The following is a 9,406-nucleotide window of genomic DNA, read 5'->3' on the forward strand; positions in this document are numbered from 1 at the left end:
CAGCACAAGCGCAGCCCCCGGGGGCCGGCCTGGGCGGGCGTGGCGGTCGCTTAGTCTGAGGAGGCCTGGACCTGGGCCTCCAGCCTTGCGCCGAGCTGTGAACCAGCCTCACGGCCATGAAAATAATAGTCTAAAAACCGAAACAAAAAAGAATTGTTCAGGAAGATAAAGGAGAGGCTGGAAACCGCAGTCACGTGGTCCTGGTCTGCCGCCTGCCGTCTGCTGTGCGGCCAGGGCAGGGCCAGGGCAGGCCGGCCCAGGTGTGCTCCCACACCCCACCTCACCCTTGCACGTGTGGGGGAGCTTGGCACCACCTGGGGGCTACCTGGCACAGGCGACGTCACCGCCACGCCCCCGCAGGGAGCTTGGGGAAGGAAAGGGCTGGCGGGGACAGTGCGGACGAGGAGGCCAGGAGGGGCCCGAGACCAGCGGCGCCGATCATGGCCCCAGAAACGCAGCTTGACCCTCGAGGCGTGACGGGGGAGCGGAGGGGCGCGTGTCTGGGCACCGCTGGGCCATGTGGCCTCGGGTCTGTGCCGGGAGAGCAGCAAGTGGGGAGAGGGGGCAGCCCGGTGCTGGCAGGGCCCGGTGTGGCGTCACCTGCTCCGCTGGGTGCTGTCGGGAGGGGGCGGCAGACGCCTTGGGTCGCTCCTCGCGGGGAAGAGCCATCAGGATGCATTTTTAATCCAAATAGATCTCTGGTGAAATTGCTTTCTGGAGACACAGTCTCATGACCAACGTAGAACAAAATCTACAGCTGATTGTGGAATCGGGCGGGAGCCCTGGGCTCCCAGGCGTCTGCTGGGTCCGGCCCTGTGTGTCGGCAGAGGGGGCGCTGCTGCCTTGGCGGGGCCTGCGTCCTCAGCTGGGCAGGAAGGGGGCGTCCGTTTAGAGGCCCCCACTCTCCCTGTTGGCAGAAGAACTTTATTGCGCTTTGTCTTCAGAAAATTCTCTCTCCGTCATAACAATACTCCTTCCTGAGGCGCGAGTCCAAGGGAGCACTCCGGGCAGGGAGCACGACGAGGCTGGCTCCGGCTGCTGTTCCTCCTCGAGGAAGCTTTTACTGTTCATCTCCCCGTTTGCCCTCCGTGGGCAAACAATGAAGTGTGAAGTCACCCCCACATTTAACAAGAGAAAAGGGCCTTTTTCTCGGAGGCCAGGCGGGCTCGTGGCCCTGCTGTGCGGTGCAGCCGTGAGTCTGTGAAGTGGGTGAAGACGCCGCCTATGGCCACACGACTCTCGACGCGAGCGCAGCGTGCAGATGATTGTTTCCAGGCGTCGAAGCAGCAAAAACAGAAGGCGCCATGTAGAGACGCCCCACAGGCCCACCACGACCCGGGCGGCAGCGCTGGCAACCGGCACTGGCCACGCATCACCCACAGCCCAGCCCCACCTGCTCCGAGGACATGCGGGCGGCGTCTTCACAGGTCAGGGGCCGCAGCGCGTGGGCTGTCGGGACAGTCAGACGCAGACCTAAAAGCAGTCAGCTCCGTCTGCGAGTCCAGACGTTGCCTGTTAGGACCGCATGTGTGACGTTGGTTTTGTTTCCAAGGTCAAGAGGGACAGGCTTGGCCCTGAACCCTTGTTATTTACTGTTTGGGTGAAGGGGCTGGAGCTCGTCACGGCCATGCCATGAGGGGCCTGCGTCTGGGCCTCATTTCAGCGTGCTCACGCCAGCGCTCATAGGAGGCCTGAATGGGGCTCTCAGCAGCTCACCCAGGTGGGTGCCACAGGGGAGCAGCCAGAGGGATCAGGGAACCAAAAGGTCACAAGCAAGAATTCCGCGGAGCCTGGCTCTGTGGCTGAATCATCACAGTAAACACTTGGCAGTGGGTGCAGAGGGAAGGCCTGTGCGTGGGGGCTGGGTTTCCAGCCTCGCTCTCCCCATACCCCTATGCTCCTAGGACAGTTGGTGCTGTGACGGCCCCACGGGCATCCCCCACTGGCCCCTGAGGAGCCTCTCACCAGGAAAGGCTGCTGGCGCCACCCCCACCAAGAAAATGGAGATGCAGGCCGGGGGCTGCGAGCTCTCGTGGAGCCCGGCCCCCATGGGCACCCAGGCCTGGGCCCTCTCCTGCACTGCTGCCCTCCATGTCCTCCCCCGCTGGCCAGAGGCTCAGGCCGCGACACAGGACCGCTGAACCCGGGGCCAGCTCGGAGTGCGGTGTGTGCAAGGTCCTGTTTGCAGATGCTGGCGCCTGCCCGCGTGGGCAGGAACAACAACTCCAGTTCGCTGACCGCTGGACACTTGATAGCACGTTGGTCAAAGACATGCCCTGGCATCAGCTGTGGCACAGAGCATGAGGCTGCGGCCTCTTCCTTATGGTGACGCCTGCAGGCGTGGGGCCGGGGGGCTGGAGGTGGACACTGAGCTGTGCACACAGGGATGCCGGACACAACCCAGGGGCAGCTGCCCACGGAGCCCACGGCTACCCCTCAGGCACATGCACGGGGGTTGTGCCGGCCCGGGTGGCGAGCGCACGCAGGCCGGGGTGCAGGGGAGCCGGGAGCAGGCGCAGGCAGCCATGGGGACTAGAGCCTGTGGCTCCGACTGGAGCCCACGAAGGACAAGCCAGGTCAGAGCACCTGTGTTCCCCCGCGGAGGCTGCTGATCTGCGACTGTTTCTATTCTGGTGACGGCTCCAATGTCAACAGCCGTCGTCCGTAAACAGATAAGCTGTGGCTTTGGCCGCCGAAGCCAACAGACGATCACGAGCAGACCCGGACCCGGGCAGATCGCAGGGTCAGCCGTGTCGCAGGACGTTTCATTCTCTGATGTCCTTGGTGTCTTAAAAATTAGGAAAAACTAAACTGGATACCAAAAATGATGTTTCAGATGTTTGCGCTGACAAACGCCCGATGGACGCCTGTGTTAACGGCTGCCACGATGTCTGGCCTGGCTCTGTCTGGCTCGCGGATGACGTCAGAAGTCGCGGTCCCGCCCGCGGGGAAGGCTGCGCCCGCCTGTCCTCCCTGGGCTGCTCAATTTGATTTGCAAATATGAGTGTGGGGGAGGAAAATAGACAAATACTTTATGCAAATATCATTATATGGACAGGAATAATAGACAAATAGAAAATACTGTTTGAAAGTCAAAAAGCCAAGGGTGGAGAGGAGGGATAAATATTTAAAGCGCTGAAAGCACAATATTTGAAAGTGACTTCCCAGCTTTGCCGAGTCACTGACAGAGTCTCTCGCGTCCCCCGACTCGGGCTCTGAGCTGGGGAGCCAGGGCCACACAGGGCGCGAGGCAGGCGGTGACGGGCCAAGGGCACGCGGACTCAAGGCCCTTCTGTGCTCCGGGCGGCGCCTGCGTGCTGCTGCCTCACGGGGGTTCAGCGTGGCTGAGTGCGTAGCGAGCAGACCTCGGCGGCCTCAGAGGGCCGGGGCACCCACGGGGTCCGTCGCCTGATGAGCGGCTAGTCCCGTCCCAGCAAGTCCCTGGGCCTCGCCTCTCCTGCTCGGGGCCCTTGGTTTGCTGGCTGCCATGCATGGAGCTCTCGGGTCCTGAGACGTGGCTCTTGTGAGATCGTGATGGGTCTTGCCCTGAGGAGGTGTGAGCGCTCGAGGGCCCTGGGCTGCGGGGTGTGCTGGCACTTCCGCTATGGACTCAGCAGCCCAGACACCCCCTCCGGGCCTGGGTGGACCTGAGTGTGACCAGCTCGAGCCCAGTGGCGGGCATCAGCCCTCCCTGCCCCTCCGCCCTGGCGCGGCGTCACTGTGCTCCAGCACGAGGCCTCTGCCGGCGTCTGGTGACACGGGCGACCCGTAGGGTGGCCTGAGGGCCTGAGGATGTGTTTCCTGTGCCCAGCAGCGCTCAGATGAGGGAGGGGCAGGGGTGCCCAATGCCCAAGGAAGTGGTCAGGTCACATCCCCCGGTGCCAGTGCCGGGAGCCCTGAAGGATCTGCCCAACGCCTGTCCAGACTGTGACCCTTCGGCAGGCCTGCAGCTTGTCGCCGCGGGGTTCCACCGCCTTGCCCGCCTGTGAAGTGGGTCCTAATGACTCTGCGCCTTCGTAGCTCCAGGTCAGGTCAGCCTGAGTTTTTGAGTGGTCGGGGTCCAGAGTATTCATAGTAATAAAATAAGCATAAAAATTTCAGCCCATTTGATTATATTTCCTCCAGGAAAGCCTTTAAATGTTTGGCGGGAAGCGCAGCCAGTGAGGCGGCACTGTGTCCCCTCAGCCCCCGGGAGGCCCCTGCCGCGGGCCTCATCTCGCATCTGCCACGTGCTGCGCGGAGCGAGGGTATCACGGGGCCGGTGAGGCCCAAGACGCTGCCCTTCCCGCGCCGGCGAAGGCGGCTCCCGTGGCTTGAGATGTCTTGGCGCGGCGGTGATGACACGAGCACGCAGACCCAGAAAATATGCCTGTTTAGCACAACACAGAAGCGAGGCGCTGGCGACGACTCACCTTGACTGCAGGGGATGATTTGGGAAAGAATAGAAATGATAAGTAAAGAAGTTTTATTTGAACACATTTAAGAGACAATTATAGACAATGAAGAGGAAGAAATAAATGATGAAGTAGTAAGCACTTGAAAGCTTATGAATAACAAATCTGGCTTGTCCGGGTAATAATAGGTTGCAGCCGGGTTGCTGGAGCGTGGAGCTCCGTCAATACGAAGGAGAAGGACAAATACTCTTGTGCTTTGCTATTTGAAGAGCAAATCCAGGCGTGCGTTTTTATCACTCCCCCCAGAGAAGGAAGGGGCGCCCTTCGTAAGCAAGTTAGGCTTTATGGTCCTAATCAGGGTCAACCTCTTCACAATAAGTCAACTGCTAACCTGCACAAAAGGGCCGGCTCGGTAATAACAGTAGTTAAAATGTGAAATTCTCCTGAGCTGGTACAATTTCCCAGAAAACACATTATGTCTAAATTGTATTCAGAGCTTAAATTAGCAGGACTAAACAGCAGTGCCTCTAGCTCGGGCTGCTGCAGGATATCGAGCTGTAAATTTCTCAAAAAGAAGGATTCTAACATGTTGTTTTCGTTTTTTCACAATAGAGAATGTAGCCTTTCTCATTGACCTAGAAAAGGGACGCTGTTGTCCTTCAATAATTACTTCAGAACCGGCCTCTCGTTGTGGGAGCAGAGAGGCCACGGTACCCGAGGCTCCGGGCTTTGCATTAAAAATTCCGGCGACCGTATTTTTTTCAGAACTCGGTATCATAAGCGTAACCGGTGGTGGGCGTCGGCCCAGCCTGCCCTCCGCTGTGCAGGCACACAGGGCCCCGCTGGCCTCTGGGTAACTTGGGTGACCTGCGAGAGCTGGTGAGGCGGAGGGCAGGACGCCGGCCTTGTTGCAAGGCCCCGCCACAGATGCTGCTGGACACGCAAGCCCACACGTAGAACAGAGCACACGGAAAGTCCAAAATGACCCTCTAACGTTGTTTTCAAGTTGTATGGCTGTGAAAAGCTCATTGACTTTGTGGCTTACGATTGCCCAGCACTCGTAGCGCGTGCTCGGGAATTCTCCCAAAGTGAGAAAAGTCTAATCCACACGAAGTTCTCATTGGTGATAAGATTTCACGATAGAAAGTTAACCAAGTACATTGTGCAATTTTTTTTTTTTTTTTTTTTTTGTGGGACCCTCGCCGGCGGCTGGGGACGAACCGGCGCTGCAGAGGCTGCGGGCAGACTCGCAGCCCAGCGCTCAACCGCTGCGCCACCAGGGGAGGCCCACATTTTGCAGAAATTTAATCAAATATTAATTGATATCTAGAAAGATTTTTTTTTTTTTGAGATTTTTCTCAAATCTGTTGAAGGTGCTAAAAGCTCTCTGCTCCCATCCAGTCACACCTGACAGAGAAAAGGCCCCACTTTCACCCCACCTTACCTGGAGCGCCGCAATCTAGCTGTCCCGCAGGTAACGCAGAGCACCAAGAAGGAGCAGTGGTCAGAGTCAGCAAATCACTGACTAGACACCAGCCACACGGGCCCTCATTTTATTTTGGGAGGAGAATTTAGGAAATCAGACACAGGAGAGTGCTTAGCCAGAAACCAGCTACCAGTGTTAGGGAGAATTATAAAGCTATCACCAGGACATTTAATTTATTCAGATTTAATGCGGCAAACTGCCTTTGCTTCAGAATATGCAAATGATCTCCAGGATTGAAATTCTGGATAACTAAGTGATGGGGCTGTTGGCCACGCCCTGCCCCTGGGCTCCCCCGGGGTCCCCTGACGCCAGGAGATGTCAGCGCAGAGGAGCCTGGGCTGTCTCAGATTCTATTAGAATAGAAAATTGAATGTTTCATTTTGTAGCTACTAAGTGCTGTGAGATATATTTTTAATAATTGTGAGAAGTCATAAAGCATGGCAGGCGCGGATCTAGCGAGAGTTCATGAAATGAGTCTATTAATACTCGCGTGGGTGTGCGTGACCGCCCACGTGGCTCTGCCTTCCCGAGGCCTCCCCGCCCCTGCCGGCTGTGAGCGGCGGCCCGGAGGTGCTGCGGCCGCTCTGCACGGAAGCAGGTGCCAGCGTGGGCACCTTTGCCTCCACTGACCCCAGCGGTGGGCACTGAGAACGCACTGGGTAGACTGGATCACTGTGCTGTTTGCGGTTTCTTTCTGTGCACTGTGTGCAGGGGGCAGCAGTCACACTCGGGTAGGGGCTGAGTGGGCACTCAGGTCCTCCACAGCCTCATCTAGGAGGCCCCTGCTGGCCAGCAGTTAGCCTGGAGGCCCTGTGCTCTCCACTGGGCAGGGCCCCAGCTCCACAGCAGGCAGCTCTGCCGCTGTCCCAGGCGGGCACTCCCTGGCCAGGCTGAGCTCACGGCAGCGGCAGTGCCTTAAGGCAATAATGACTCCTAATAGTCAGCCTAGAATTCTTCTGAAATTCTAAATCTAGGAAGGAAAAATCAGCAATAAAAACATGTAAAATATTGCTAGAAAAACTGAACTTGGTAGAATTTGTTCTCAGGAGACCCACACCAGAAAGATACTTTTGTCAGGCCTAAGTGAAATAACCCAAGGTATTTTCAATCATGTATGGTTAAATAATTAGACCTTTAAAATAATATTTAGAAAAATATTATTTGCTTAAGCAACTATTTATTTTGAGACTGAAATCATGTAGATGTAAACTACATAACAAAAAGATCAGAGCTAAAAAGATAATTGAAAGGATAAAATTACTTAGTAAAAAAATATATAATCAATCCAAAATGATGCAGAGAAAAGAGGAACAAAGGAATGGATAAAAGGTAGGTTAAATAGAAAACAAATAATAGCAAGATCGTGTATTTAAGTTAACCAGATATATAATTACATAAATTATAGGTAGAATTACCCTCCAAATTAAAGACTAAATTGTCTAAGTGAATTTAAAAAGAGAAACAGATTGGGCATTTAAAGGAGATGCGATTTAGAAATCAAAGACACAGATAAAGTGAGAGTAAAAGGGTAGGATAAGGTGTGTCATTATGTACAAAGAAGTACAAAAAGAGGGTGAATCAAGCAACACAGTATTATCGGGGATGAGAAGCATCACTCTGTGATGATAAAAAGCCAGTGAAGCAGGAGATAGGGAACCCAAATCTGTATGCACCTCAGAATAGAGCTTCAAAAACATAAAACAATAACAGAGTGGAATTCTAAAAATCCGTAGTCATGAAGATTAAAAGTAGAGAAAATACGTACACCTTCCCCTTACGTAGGCTTATATCCAACAGCCGTAAAACCACACAGTTAATTTCTAGTGCACAGGGATTGATATGCTGTAATTTATTTTTTGATTCTCAATAAATTCAACTGGGTTAAAATCCTAATATGTTCTCAGACCAAAATGGAATTAAAATAGAAATTAAGGATAAAAGAATCCTAGGGAAAAAAAAACAAAAACAAAAATATGGTTATCAGTTCACATACTTCTAAAATGCCATGAGTCAAAGACAAAATCAAAATGGAAACATACTCCTTTGAATGCAGTGGCAAAGTAAATACACTGCTTGTAAATACAACATAATAAAATTTGTAGACATGAAAAAGAAACATTTAAAATCTGCAACCTATGCCCCCAGCTGAAGTCATTAGCAGCCAATCAAGTGAAAACAAAGCAAGGAGAAGAGAGAAAATTATAGAAACCTACAGAAATCGACGGACTAGAAAGTAGAGTAGCAAAAGAAAAAAATATCAAAACATTGGATCTTTTTAAAGATTAATAACATTGACGCACATCTGCGAAGGCTGGTCAAGAGCACAGTGACTACACAAGCCCCCGCGGCCGCCCAGGAGCAGGAGACGGGGTGCGGGGAGGGGACGCTGGAAGCCTGAGAGGCAGGAGGCCCCAGGAGCCGCCCCTCCCCGACCAGCCAGCACAGGCGAGAAGCTGCGCATCCTCACCCTCCTGGCACGGCGGCCGGGCAGCCTGCAGCCAGAGGGAGTGGGCATGAGGGACCGTTTGTCCTTTGGCTGAGCAAAGGGCAGTGGCTGTCATTTTGGCGGATGAGGAGGAAACAGTTAAAATTCTAGTGAGTTCTTCAGTTGGGCCGCCTGACCTCAGGCTGATTTTTATGTGGTATCTGAATAGTTGTCTGGTCCCTGCCCGCTCATTTCCTTAGCGACTCCCCCCTTCTTGTAAGCGACTCCCCCGTGCTTGTAAGATAGATTTGGGGATGCAGGGTGGGAAACGGGGAGAGAGGGCCGTGCTATGGTGAGTGGCGCTGAGCTGGGGTGCAGGGCGTGAGGCGTCACGGTTGAGGGGTGAAGCTGTGCGTCTGCAGTGTGCAGTTATGTGAGCAGGCCTGGTATGGAGGAAGAGCGTAGGCCGCGCTTCTAGGCTTCTAGTGCACACAGGACGGGGACCTGACCCCCATGTCCAGAGCCTTCTCTCAAACAGCCCTAGTCTGCGTGGCAAGGAGGAGATCCTCTGGCTCCGGACCCCTGCAGGGGCCGCTATGCCAAGGGGAAGAGGCGTCAGAGACCAGACCAGTAGGAGCCCCGTCAACCCCCACCCAGCCCTTGGGCCTTAAAGTTGGCTAGAGATTTTCTAGGAGATTTGAGTACTAATAGAGTGTGAATTTCACAATCTTCCTGAATGTGCTCATGATGTGGTTTTTTTTTGGCAAGTTTGAAACTTTTTCTGTTTATGCAAGACGTTTTGAACAAGTTTTAATAAGGCATTTAAGCATCTCTCTTCTTTTCTGAAATCCATGTCTCTTTAATAATTGGAAAGAAACCATTATTTTTTAACCACAATTTGAAGTTCAGAGCTAGGTAATGAAGTTAAACCAGAATAGTCTTCCTTTATGACTTCTAAGTAGAAGACTTCTTAAAATCTAAACCTCAATTAAAATTTCTTCACATTTTGAGCAGAAAAGCTTAGGGGCTTCCCATTCAGAGTCTTGCCTGACAGTTAAAATAATTGCAATGGCATGTGTGGGGTACATTAAAAAACCTGCA

This window comes from Talpa occidentalis, unplaced genomic scaffold (genome assembly GCF_014898055.3).
Source record: "Talpa occidentalis isolate TD23 unplaced genomic scaffold, MPIMG_talOcc4v2.1 talOcc4.10, whole genome shotgun sequence".
NCBI classification, from domain to species: domain Eukaryota; kingdom Metazoa; phylum Chordata; class Mammalia; order Eulipotyphla; family Talpidae; genus Talpa; species Talpa occidentalis.